A 14,170-nucleotide genomic window follows, 5' to 3' on the forward strand; every position below is an offset into this window, starting at 1 on the left:
GGCTTTCATTGTCTTCTCTATTCACTGGATCCTAATGCCATGCACAGTACCTTATTTCTGAATATAAACTGTTGTGCTTTGTACTAAACAACCTGCCTGTTGAATCAGCTCTGCTTTTTTTTGTTTGTCACTAATCTCTTGAACTACTCTACTCTACTCTGCCCAATAGCCAATAGTTACATCTGTCACGTGTATGGGAGCTCTTCACATTCTAACAGTTGTCCACTTTCTGAAATTACATACTTATTCAGGAATGATGGATGAGGGGACTCTAACAGATTGATTGCCATCTTGGAGATGTTTTCCGCATCCAACCTTATTTTACTTAATTTCACCAAGTTGCCTTGACAAATGCCATCAACATCCTTCCAGACATTGGCACTTTCTAGACACGTTGGAAATCTGTTCCTCTGAGGGCCTGGGTATGAACACAGAGTCCTGAATAAACTTATGTGTTTCTTCCAGAAAACACAAAGCAGCTTGTACTATCTTCAAGAAAACCTTTAATGCTGCTGAATATGAGAGGAATTAAGTATCAACACTCAAGAAGTAGTATTGAAAAAACATACCTAATTTGGCTAGTGGAAGCTGTGTCTTGAAGAACCTGATCATCAGGGCCCTGATGATTTGCATCGTAGGATCCTTTAAAAAGTAGCTCCAGCGATAATAGATGCATTGGTATTAATTTTACTAAAAAACAAGGAGTGAATTCAAGAGAAGTATCAGTGGATTCTAAAACCAAAGTGTCATACTGTTAAAAAAAAGGCAGCAAGGCATAAAGAGAAGTTTATTTTGTGCTTATTAGCTGAACAGCTCTATTTGAAAAAAAAACAGAAACAATTGTTAAGGAGGCATTAGCAGCATACTGGAAAATGATAATTCAATCAAACAGATTTGGCATGTCTTCATGGAAGTGAAGTCATTTCTGAAAAATTCTTTTTACATTTTGGAGGAAGCCTGAACTGAAAAAAAAGTCAAAATATTATAATCAGATTAACGCTATAATTCCAAAAGACTTTTTCAGAAAGTGCCTCACAAAAGGTTAAGATATAAGAGCCCGCAGTGCTGGAGGTAGCACATTGGCATGGATTGTGAAATTGATAATTGGCAGGAAGTAACAAATGGTGCTGTGTAGTTATTTTTCAGGTTGGCGAACTGTTTCAAAAGTGGTTCAACAGAGCTCAGTGCTGGAACCCCAAATATTCATAATCTGTATTGATGATTCGATCAATGGAAGCAAATACACTTTTGACAATTTTTCATCTGACCAAATAACAGGTGAGAAGGCAGAATGCAAGAAGAATGCACCTGGTTTACAGAGAGGTGCACAGATGGGTTTAGTAAATTGGCAAGCAATGGCCAAACAAAGTGGAAAATATGAGAAGTCATTCATTTTGGAAGGGAGAGCAAGGAAACAAAATCTTCTTTGAATGACGAAGATATGTGGAAAGATGCAGCACAGAAAGACATAGGTGCTTTTGTGCATGAAACACAGAAAATGGGCAAAAAGGTGTGACATGTAATAGGAAGTCTAATTGAACTTTGGCCGATATTTCAAAGAGGTAGGTTCAGAAGACTGAAGAACAATTCCTGCAGAGTGCTGGTGAGACCACATTTGGAGTGTTGTCAGCAGTTGCAGTCTCCTCACTTCAGCAAATATATAATTACTTGAGACGCAATTCAGAGAAGCGTCAGATACACCATCCCTGGTGTGGACGGACTGCCATGTGAGCAAAGGCTAAAGAGGTTGGGAATCTGTTCATTGGAGTTTAGAATTGTGAGAGGCATTGAAACATGTAGGATGATGAAGGGACTTGACGGGAGAAACACTGAGAGATATTTCCCTTCATCGGACAGTGTCAGAATAAAGGCAAGTCAATTTAAGACTAAGATCATTGGAATTTCTTCTCTAAGAGAATAGTGTCTTTGGAACAACTTGTCACAGGAAGCTACAGTTCGAGTCCTTATGTATCTTTAAGTTTGAAATGGTCAGATATTTGACCATAAGGGAAATTGAACATATTGTGTTAGGCAATTCTTAAATTTTTACCACCTTTGAGTCATTCCATGAGAATTAAACGTTCATGTTTTGATTAAGTCACTCCAAGTTCACAACTTGTTCACATTTACAGTTCAATGGATTAACCAATAACAGTTTATCAAATGCTTTCCTTGCCAAAACTCATTTCCACAGACATATCACATGCCTCGGTTATTGCCTCTGGCTCAGACTCACCCAACTCAAATTTCATCCATTTTGCTTTGAATCCTCCTTGGATCCATAATTTTCAACCTTCCACAGACAGCTGCTCCCGATACTTCCTGAGATCCACACTCAGTGCCACCCAGCATCGTATGCATACTTCACCTCTCCCCCCAACAGCACCGCATCATACTGGATCAGCGCTGCATCACGCCACAGTTTGACTTCATCATCTGACTCATTCACTTGGCTAACCAGAACCATTTTCTTTTTCCTTTCAGGCATCAAGGTCCATAAGATGCAACAACTCAGAGGTATCCAGATATCTGGAACCTTCCTCACATCACCTTCCTTTGAATTTATCTCCTCTGCAACCCCACATCCCATTGAGTATTCACCATCCGTCCGAAACTTCCGCTCTCCAATGCTGAACATTCTGTACTCTGCAAAGTTATCCCTCTGCATCCCCACGTTCACAAATTTTGGGAACGACATTACATTGCACTTTTCTTCTGCTGTCTTTGCCTCCATAGCCATTGTTCTGTAATACAGACAAAAATAATCAGAGGATCATTGCTTAAAATAAAAAAAAGAATGAGAACACACAGGATGTTGGAGTGGTTTGAGGGTGTGCTCACGTTTTGTGATTGTCAGAGGCTGTTATTGGAGGCTCTGATATTTTGTGAACAGCCCTTGACAAAGCAGACAAGCTGCGAACAGTAAGGCAGGGCCAACACATTATCTTGTCTATCCAACTGGAAATGTATCCGCATCTCCATGAGACAACTGCACATTTAACCCTGTACGATGATGCACGGGGTTGACAGTGCTCACATTTACGCAGCGGGTTTGATAGTTTTATACAGAGTCCAAAACTGTGAGGGATTGTCAATGCGTAATTCCAGGACAGTGCCCCATGTAATATATTTTCGGGCAGTTTGCAGATGAATTGACATGGCAATTTAGGTCTCACAGGTCAGGCTCGGTCTGGAGTCACGTGCTGGGAAACTTTCGATAATATTGTTGAAAGTTTTTTTTCAATGAATCGATGATGGTTTTGAAATCGACATTACAGTCTTCATTCCAGATGTTCATTGAATTCTTATTCCAGCATCTGCCAAATCAGAACCTGACCCTGGGCTCCAAGAATACAGGGTTGGCTTTACAGATGCGCTTTGTTGAGATCCAGCCAAAGCCCACTCTCCCATCCCTTGCCCCCAACTCCAACCGTGAATACTGACAATTTTGCCTCAGCTATTTGTCTCTTCTCAGAGCAGATTCCCTGGCGACTTTGTCTGCTTTATCACAGCACAAGGGTAATTAGATGAGAGCGTTAATTTTAGAATAAGCTACCAGCCTCAGTAATATTCAAGTAAAACCTCTTTGTGTTGCATGACTGCTTGCAGAGAATCCCAAGCAATCTTATGGAACTTATAATAGATGAACCCTCAATGCTTTCAGGTGATAATGGAACAGCACTGACAGGGGCCTGTGAAGAATGTGTCCATTGTTGCAGAATTCCTTTTTTCATTCACAGGATGAGGGCGTCACTGGCTCGGCAGCATTTACTATCTATCCCAAATTGTCCAGAGTGGTTTAACATTTCTGCCGGTCTGGAGTCACATGTAGGCGAGACCAGATAGAAAATGGCAGTGTCCTTCTCTAGGCAACATTAGTGAACCAAATGGGTATTCCCTGACAATCTTCTGACTGCAGATATTTTATTCAATTCAATTTCCACCATCTGCCATGGTGGGATTCAATACTGCGTTCCCAGAATGTTACCCAGGTCGCTGGATTAATAGTCTAACGATAATACCAATCGGCCATTGCCTTCCCATTCTGCTGGCCATTTAACAGGCAGTGTGGAAATGCGTCAGTCAATATGAGTCTTTCATGGTGTGTCTGTATTTCTTCAGCTCCAGGTATTTTTCAGGATTTAACAAGACCAAACAGACATTTCTATTATTTTCAGCAGGAGTCCAGTCGAATATTGTTATTGAATGTGTGATTTTGTTTTTTTTTTAGATCCTATGCAGTCAACTTGTCAATATATGAGTGAGATTCTCATGTGGTACTGTGTGTTTGTAAATGCAGAGATTTCCAGGACCTGTTTACCAGGTGATGTATTAACGTTTTCTTCAGTTGACAGATTATGTGTCTGTATTTACAGGAACCCCAGTGGAGTTTGACAATAATTAAGCAGGATCGAGCTGAATACATCAATACTTGCGCAGAAACCCCAAACGACAACATCAGTGTGAATGGTAATGCCTCGCTATTGTGTTGAAATTAAATTGCGTCAGGTACAAGTTGTCAATATTTATAGTAGGTCAATCTGGAGAAAGCTGTGTGTAGAATTGCAGATCATACACTGCAACGGAGACGAATCAAGTCTGAACAGCTGAAGAATAATAAATATGATGGCAGACATTAGGGCCACTTTCCACCCATTGCCTCACTACAAGTACATGTCCAAGTTCTTCTTAAAAGTTATGAGGACTCTCGACTCAGCTTTCCTCATCAGCAGTGTATTCCGGACAGCCACCGCCCTTTCAGTGATAAGAATTGTTTTCTCAATTCCACACTAAACTTTCAACCTTTCATATTTGATTGAATATTCATTGTTATTGATAATTCAACTGAGGAAAATGCTGTTGTCTATTCACTGTGTGCGTACCCCTCATAATGTATTATACTTGCATCAGGTCTGCCTCAATATTCTGCAAATTCAATGAAAACAAACCGATCTTATCCAAACTCGCTTCATAGCTAAACTATTCCTTCCCAGGCAACATCCTGGTGAAGCTCCTGTGTACTCCCTCAAAGTGCTGTCGCCTACTTCCTGCAGTGTGCTGGCCAGGGCTACAGAGTCCAACTATAATTGAACCAAAGTTTATAGTTTCAACTGCAGCTCCAGCATAATCAATGCCACGATTGATAAATACAATAGTCTGGTCTTCCTTCTAAACTACCTGATCATCCTTTCTAGCTCACTTTACAGATTCTCTGAGCTTACCATGTCTTGTCACATTCAACACTACCCTGAAAGTTTCCTTCTTCCAACATACACCACCTCGTGTTTATCTGTGTTAGACAGTGTGTGTACAAAGACCACAAAGAGCCAGCAGCTCGTTGCCCCTAATGTTAGCAATGCCGGCTAACACTGCTCTTGACCTCGGCTCGATTCCACCCTGAGGTGACTGTCTGATTGGGGTTTACATATTCCGTGCGTATCTACGCACCAGTGCAAGGAATGCGGTCAGCGGGTCGGGTCCGAGGGAGCTGAAGTCAGCAATGAAGGGTGTGGTCGGAGATAATGGGAACAGCAGATGCTGGAGAATCCAAGATAACAAAGTGTGGAGCTGGATGAACACAGCAGGTCGAACAGCATCTCAGGAGCATAAAAGTTGACGCTTCGGGCCGAGACCCTTCATCCGAAAAGTTGTACACTTACACTTACACTTCTCTGAAATTTGCCTCTGCATCTGCTACCCTATTTCACTCAGACTAGTTGGGGGCCTACATTCAACTCCAACCATTTAAACTCCATTCAAAAACAAAATGAAAAATGAACAAGACCAGGATTTTCCGTTGAAGAATTGTTCTTTTATTCTTACATTTTTCTTAGCTCTGCCCATGTGCTTTTATTTGAGGAAATCTCCAGGATGTCATCCTTTCTAATTGCCCAAAGTGATAAGCTGCTCAATAATGTGATGCCATCTGTTCTTTGCTTTGCCTGGAACCCTTATATTCTGCATTATTGATCTGTAAATCCTTCTCCTACCTTGACCGCATCTGAGTGATAGAATATATTTCCATGTGCTCGCTTGTGACATCAACTTATCTGCCTTGTTCTTCAGACTGGGTGCAATAAGATAGACTCAGAGTCACAGAGAGTCACAGAGCACCATGGAGTCAAACAGCCCTCAAACAGACCCTTAGGTCCAACTAACCCTTCTCCTATGATGCTGCTTGGCCTGCTGTGTTCTTCCAGCCCTACACGTTGTTACCACGCATGGCGACCAAGTTTTCAAAACTAAACTAGTCCCACTTGCCTGCAGATGGCCCATATCCCTCTAAACCCTTAGGGTTCACGTAACTATACAAATGCCTTTTAAATATTGTAACTGTCCCTGCATCTAGCACTTCCTCTGGCGGTTCATTCCAAACAAGAACCAGTCACTGTGTGAAGAAAAAAGTTGCCGAGCAGGTCCTTTTCAAATCTTTTGAATATGAACTGAAAAAAAGACAAAATCCCTCCAGTTTTGAACACCACCCCTCCCCTTTCAGTAGGGAAATGATCTTTGTTATTTTACCGGTGGATGTCCCTCATTGTTCTATAAATGCTGGAAGGACTTCACTCAACACCTTATGCTCCAGAGAAAAATGTCCCAGACTACCCACCCTTTACTTGTAACTCAAACTCTCCAGTTCCGGTAACATCCTTGTAAATTTTCTCTGGATCGTCTACAGATTAATAATGTCCTTCCTTTAGCTCAACAACCAGAACTGTCCACAATATTCAAGAACTTGTTCCACCAACGCCTTGTGAAAGACATTGTGTCCCAACTCCAAAACTGAGCACTGAATGTACCATTCAGCCTTGATGATCTCAATCGCGGTTTTACTTTCATTGGCTGTACTTTGTCTGTCTTCCTGACTCACTTATCATTACTTCTAGTACTCCAAGTGCAGCTCTGCTGCAGACACTTCTCTCAGGATCCCACCTCCTTCCCATGTTAGCTTCATCCCTCTTCAACAGCACGAGTAAAGCTTGCCCTGAATTCCCCACCAATCCTACCAACAGTCGCAATGACCCAGTACTGAGAAATTGCAGACCATTAGAATTGTGAGTTTCATGCAAATGACTCAGAAACAAAGAACTTTTTCTTTAAATGAAAGAATAGAAAATGGTGTAAGTCGGTTACATATGGATGCAATCATTGTATCAGAGTTATATTTTCCCTGTGAATGAGTATGTCATTGAAGGATGGCACGGTGGTTCAGAGTTTAGCACTGCTTTCTCACAGCACAGGGGGATAAACTACCCAGCATTATGCAGAGATGTACTAGTTAGGTGAATTGAGGGGAAGTTGGGAGCCTGAGACAGGGAGCAATGCTCTTCAGTGGGTCAGGGTAAATTTGATGGGCCAAATGGCCGTTTTCAGCACTGTCGGCATTGCATGGGTTGGAAGAAGCTGAAAAATAGATTAAAATTATACTTCCACCTTTGTGATGAGACTTTTGTGCCTATGATCCATAGTTTTATATCCCTTCATCTCCCCTTTTCGTGGATTACATGAACCCACCCATACCAGCTACTGAACGTAAAAAAAAATGTTGTATTGAAATAATCTTTCATTCTGATTTATAAAGATTCATTGCACGCCAGATAATGTGAAGAATCATTTTCTGAAGAAGGGTCTAGGCCGAAAACATCAGATTTCCTGCTCCTCTGATGCTACTGGGCCTGCTGTGTTCATCCAGCTCTACACCTTGTTATCTGCAGCACCCTCGTGTCTCGGTATAACAACTCATTTGAAATACAAATGAATTGTTATTGTATATTAAGAAGAAAATTTGAAACAAATTAATTTAGCTATGCTTTTGCCGCAGGGAAACCAAAAAACCACTTTAGTTTCCCGATTTAAGGAAGAATAAAATGTGCCGGAGTGACTGAACTAATGTGTGATGTCTGCGGTGTCAGGGAAATTTTGAGCGGGTTTATTCCATATCAACTGGTGTTGAATAGCAGTAGCACTATTGGTTGAAGTGTCAAGTGCAGGGCTTAACGGTTTTTTTTAGAATCGTAATATGATAAAATAAGAGAATCATACGGTATGCTATTTTCCCTGTGTTCTTCCTTTCGAATGAGCGTGGATGGAAGCAACTGTTCCCATGCAGATACTTCATGAGACAGCTCAATGCAACTACAACTCAGGAACACATAATTTAAGGTCCAGCTCAAAGTGCAACTGGTCCTTAAATACTTCGTTCCTGAGTAGTAGGTGCATTGTGTAAGCTCAACTCAAAAGGGCGATGTAGAAGTATGTGCAAACTTTTGACTTTTGACTCTTGAGTTATATATTGCTGTTCATCTGAGATAAACATAAATAAAATTCTTTCACAATGCACAAACATTTAATGGAATAATGTACCAAGAAGAGGGGAGTTGGGGTTATTTTTCATCGCGAGGGTGGATGAGATGAAAATGCACTTCGTGGTAATGTAACAGAGGTGGGTAACCCCATATTTTCGGACACAATATTTAAATGAACATCAGAACATTGAAGCCTATGCACACCTTACAGTAAAGTGTAATGAGAGTTATTAACCTTAGTTTTGCTGGTGCAAACTCGAAAAGCCAAAGTGCTTAAGCTGTAGTGGAACATTCTGTGATTACATGTAATCACCGCAATTAGAAAAAGGAAAATGACGTTTTAATTATCATCTCAGAGACACAGAAAATCAAAATGTTGCTCACTGAACTCACAGGGACCCTTGTTTATACCAATGTGTTCAATATTTCATATTCAATGTATAAAATGCATTATTTAACATGAAATTCATATTTCGAGGCTTGCATCACAAAGGATGAGGAGAAGGTCAGTTTAAGATGATGTAGAACATTTAAAAACAAATTGAATTAGCTGGACCAACAAAGTAAATCTCATGGCCACTGCGGCTAAAATAGGTGACTTGCATTTCAGCTGCGTCAAAACACAACACAAGTGGCAAAGCATTGAGATGTTCCAGTTTTTGTGTGGAATTGCAAACACAAGGAAGCTAGACAAACGATGGGAAGGACAAAACAACAGCCCTGATAGGGTCGAAGAGACATGCGGTTTCATGTGGAAAAGGAGGGAATTACAAGGAAATTATATGGATGATAAAATGATTTCCGAAATAGATCTGTATTTCATGATTCTTTCCTGGAATAAGTGATGTGTCAAGTTATGTGTCAAGTATTAACTGGTCCAATGCTTTAATCATTGATCCAACGATGAAAACAAGTGTGCAATCCCCCTTCATTATCACATTATCCCCTTGTGTTGTCACTTTCGGGGAGTTCTGATCTTGGACGCCTTTGAGTGCCTCATCGCTAATCAAAATAAGTCTCAAGTACGTTTTTTAAAATGTCAAATTGAATTCAGTAAAGTCTGGAATTAAATTCATAATTAATTAGATATAAATTAATTGAATGAGTTATTGATAACAGTTGAAAGCTCATCTAAATGACACATTGTACACGAATGTGATTTTGAGAAGGAAATCTGCCTGATTTGAGCTGGACTGGTCTACATATGACTCCAGAAATATAAGCAATACGAATCTGAAATGTCCTTTGAAGCGGCTCAGGAAGTCAGTTGCTCACGGAGACAAAGGTCTCGAGTAATGCTCTTAATTCACTATGAGAATGATCAAAGTGAGACAATTAACATTTATAGCACTATGTGTCTAACAAGAGGAAATGATTCACCTGTCACAAATTCTTTACAATGTTTTGGAGTGAAAATTACTCGACAAGGACCAGTCCAAATCTGGAGGTTGTGCAGCTCATTAAGCACACAGGCATGGGTTGATTCACGATCCGAGATGCCATTCATTTCGGACAACATTTGAATGCCCTCAGTTGAAATGGACAGATGAGATCTTTCCAAGTTTACTACGAATGTGATCCATCAGTTGAGTGTGATTAGGCCAAACACATGTGGCTGAGGAATACTTGAATTGGGAAGTTGTGACTGACAGCATTAGCTTCCCTCAACCGCAATCATCTTCTTTTCTTCCAGCTCTGACGGTTCTGAAATTTTCTAGCTGGCTCGAACGATTTTCAGATGTATTTGAATCCTTAAATGTCATTGTTATTCAGTTCTGCTCACTCAAGTTCACGTGTATTCAGTCATCTCAGACACATCCCCTGATCTGGCTCATCAATGCTCGGGCTAAGTAGGGCAGGATTTGATCATTCTAGCATATTTGCCTCTGTTGATTCTGCAGGAATAGAGCGTCGCTGCCAGGATGGTAGAAGTTGAAAAGTTACAATACTTTTGAGGACACCTCCCGTGATGATCCCAACAGGAGACTGGCGGCGAACAGTCCGACAGATTGATGTTTCTGCATTCTTTGTCAACTAATTGTCACTGTTGTACAGGCCACGCAATGAGGCAGATTTGGTTGGAAGCAAGTTGGAGCCAATCGAGCTGTTTACAGCTGCTCCAAGTGTCAGAAGGTCTATAGTGTTTTCAGCGTATGTTTCCAGAAGGTGAAGTTTGTTTGAAGTGTATTATTAGCCTAAACTATTACACAAGACAAAGATACTGAATGAGCTGGTGCCATTCGATGAGGTTCAGATGCTACACTGAATGCCGGGTTATATGTGTCCCCTTGGAGAGTGTATGGGTTTGAGATGCAATTGTCTTTTACGACTGTGACCACTGCTGCCTCGGAAGGTTAATTGCGAAAATCAGCAGAACTCGATAGCCCTTGAAAGAGTATTACAAAATAAGCTGGTATTCAACTTGTAAAATAATTCTAAAGTCTGCTTCAGTTTTGAAGGTAGACTGACTTTGAATACACTCATGTCAAAAAGGAAACTGCGTCCAGTTCTGGTCGTCCTATTATAGGAAAGATGTGGATGTTTTGGAGAGGGTTCAGAGGAGGTTTACCAGGATGCTGCCTGGACTAGAGGGCTTATCTTATGAAGAGAGGTTGAATGAGCTTGGACTTTTTTCATTGGAGAAAAGGAGGAGGAGAGGGGGCCTAATTGAGGTATACAAGATAATGAGAGGCATAGATAGAGTTGATAGCCAGACGCTATTTCCCAGGGCAGAAAAGGCTAACACGAGGGGTCATAGTTTTAAGCTGGAAAGAGGAAAGTACAGAGGGGATGTCAGAGGCGGGTTCTTTACACAGAGAGTTGTAAGAGCATGGAATGTGTTGCCAGCAGCAGTTGTGGAAGCAAGGTCATTGGGGTCATTTAAGAGACTGCTGGACATGCATATGGTCACAGAAATTTGAGGGTGCATACATGAGGATTAATGGTCGGCACAACATCGTGGGCTGAAGGGCCTGTTCTGTGCTGTACTGTTCTATGTTCTATGTTCTTAAATGTGCTTGATAAATCTGGGATTTGAATCAGGTAAGAGCAATATTCATCACAAAGATTTCATTGACTGTTGTCTCAATTTACCTGATTCAGGAATACCTTCGAGGGGAGGAAATCTACCGTTTCTATCAGTCTATTAGACATGTACCTCCTGGTCGACAGCAATGTGGTTGCCTCTTAAATGCCAGTAATGAGCCTAACGTGCTTTACCTTTGAAAAAAAAAATCATTACTGAATACTGAAAACCGCAAAGCAGAGGCACAGCCAAGGCAGTAGGAAATTAAACAAAGGAATAGTTAGAAATTGTTAGTGTCAAAATCGAGAACGGGACAGAATATATAAAATCCATCCTTCCCTACAGCACTACACATGCACATATACCACTGAAATGTTCTGGTAGGAAATTTGGCAACAACTTCTTAAGGATTCTTTGTAATGAACAATAAATTTCCGTGCAGCAAGTACTGCAAGGATTTCACAGAAGAACAAAAGAAAACAAAATTTCAGATCCAGAAACTGAACTGGAATAATTTACGTGATAAAAGGACGCTGTTGTGGATATTTCCCCCCCTGTTTAATTAACATGATTATTCAAGTCCCACTGCTGTGTTGCTTGTATTCCATCAGGGAGTTAACTCCAATCAGCAAACTGCCAGTTTAGTTTTCATTAAGGCGAATTAAGTCGCAAGTTCAGCTTTCCCTTGGTGATACATTCGGTATGAATTAAAGTACTCGGAATGCCACTGTCACATATTTGAATAGAACAGCGTTGCTTTTAGAATAAACATACATCTCTTGACTGCGAAAATGCATGAGCTGGCGGACAGTATCCTGAAGATATGCTACACGCTAATTGCTTTCATTGGTGTTCCCGGTGCGTGAATATAATCACGGATGGATTGTATATCTTTGTATCGACTGGCCTCTGTTTTAATTCTGCCAGGAATTGTATTAATTGCTGAATTGCAGGTTAGTCATACATGGAATGGGGGAGGACGATAGTATTTAAACGTATAGGGACGCCGAAAAATGCTTGTTGTCCTCTTTTGGAATAATAGGGAAAGACTGAGTAGTCTGGTGGTGTTTCTCTGACGTGTTGGATGCTGGGGGTGGCCTTATAGAGGTTTATCAAATCATGAGAAACATGGATAAAGTTGAACAGACAAGGTTTATTTTTGCAGCCAAGGTAGCAGATTCCAAAAATATAGGGCATAGATTTATTGTGAGAGGGGAAAGGTTTAAAAGAGACAGGAGGGGCAGCTTTCTTCATGCAGAGGGCGGGGCATGTATGGATCCAGTTCCCAGAGGAGATGCTTGAGATGCAGATAATTACAACATTTGACAGGTATATGGATGGTTAGAAAAATAGGACGTTTTCAGAGGGATACGGGCCAAATGCTGGCAAATGCCACCAATTCTGATCGGTATGGACGAGTTGGGCTGATGGTCTTTGTACGTGCTTTATAACTTCGTGACTCCACGATTCTATTGATAAGAAAATCTACGCAATCATTACCTGGACGTGTTCTGCGATCAAATTTTGCATAATACCGTTCTGCACAGGCTCTTTGCTTTATTTTTTTTTCTCGATCATTCAATTGAATGACACTGTTGACATTTATTATCCATTATATATGCACCCTACGTTCATCGTTCAAAGCAGCTTTATTGAGTTATGCATTCCATCAGTCCTCGTATGTGGGAAAATCCAAGCTCTCGAAAGTGTATACTTTACTATTTTTGATGAAGGGACATTGCAGGAGTGGTGAACTGGTTCCAAGTCCCCAATTTGCGTGTGGCTGTGCTTTAAATATTAAGTGAAGAATTTTACTGTCACTGCAGAATGAAATGGGGATGAATCGATAACTGGACTTCAGGACCCTGATCTGAATGAACATGTGTCTCTTATTATGGAACCACAACTGCCTTGAGGTGTAGTTGAAACTGTAATAGTATATGCAATGTAATAGACTCAATAATCAACACGCTGAGCCTCACTAACCATAAAAATGAACTGAGCTCACTTTAGAACGATTGTAGAAATAAGATCTGAGAAATCGATGTCAGATTACTCATCCTGACTCCTGCAAGACATTCCTTTTCAACTGCGTTCAGGTCAGAGATCTGGCTAAATACTATTCAATTGCCTGCAGCTTCCAGATGTTTCAGAAGCTTCATCATGATCTTAAACAAACCAACCCGCTCGACTGACACTGTTACTCACACGTTCAACGATAGCTCCCTCTAATGGACCGGACCAGAATGCTCAAAATCTTTTAAGAAGGTCGAAGAGACATGTTTCACTTTTCCTATTATAAATGCAAAAAATATGTGTTCCAGATGCATTTCAAATGGATAAACTATTCAGTTTTCAGCAAAACCTACTTTGTTTTTCAAACACTCTAGTTAGTATACAACCGAAGAAAGAAGAATAGCATAACTCCATTGTAAAAGATAACAGAAGAATAGGCACTTATTACCACTCACCAACTGTTCCAATATAGTAACTATTCACAAACACGTCCCTTGGCAAAAGCAAAATCAGAAATCAGGTTCTCCCACATGCAATTCCTGCAGTAACAAAGAAATCTAGCTGTAATCAAGAGAGGGGGGCAATGGATTATTCCTGGACAAAACTCGAGCATCTTCCACTGAGCCTAAAAAAAACTCAAGAACAGCCCAGAAATCATGTTCTGTGGGAGGATCCACACCCATCTCGGTTACTTCAATTATTCCGACTTAAGAAAGAAACAAGGCATCACAAACCGCTTCCTGTTTCCTCGTATGCAATGCCACTTGTAAATGCTGTCGAGACAAATCACTCATTCTAGTTAATCATACTCTGAAATTTGACA

Source organism: Stegostoma tigrinum, chromosome 44 (genome assembly GCF_030684315.1).
Source record: "Stegostoma tigrinum isolate sSteTig4 chromosome 44, sSteTig4.hap1, whole genome shotgun sequence".
Taxonomy (NCBI): domain Eukaryota; kingdom Metazoa; phylum Chordata; class Chondrichthyes; order Orectolobiformes; family Stegostomatidae; genus Stegostoma; species Stegostoma tigrinum.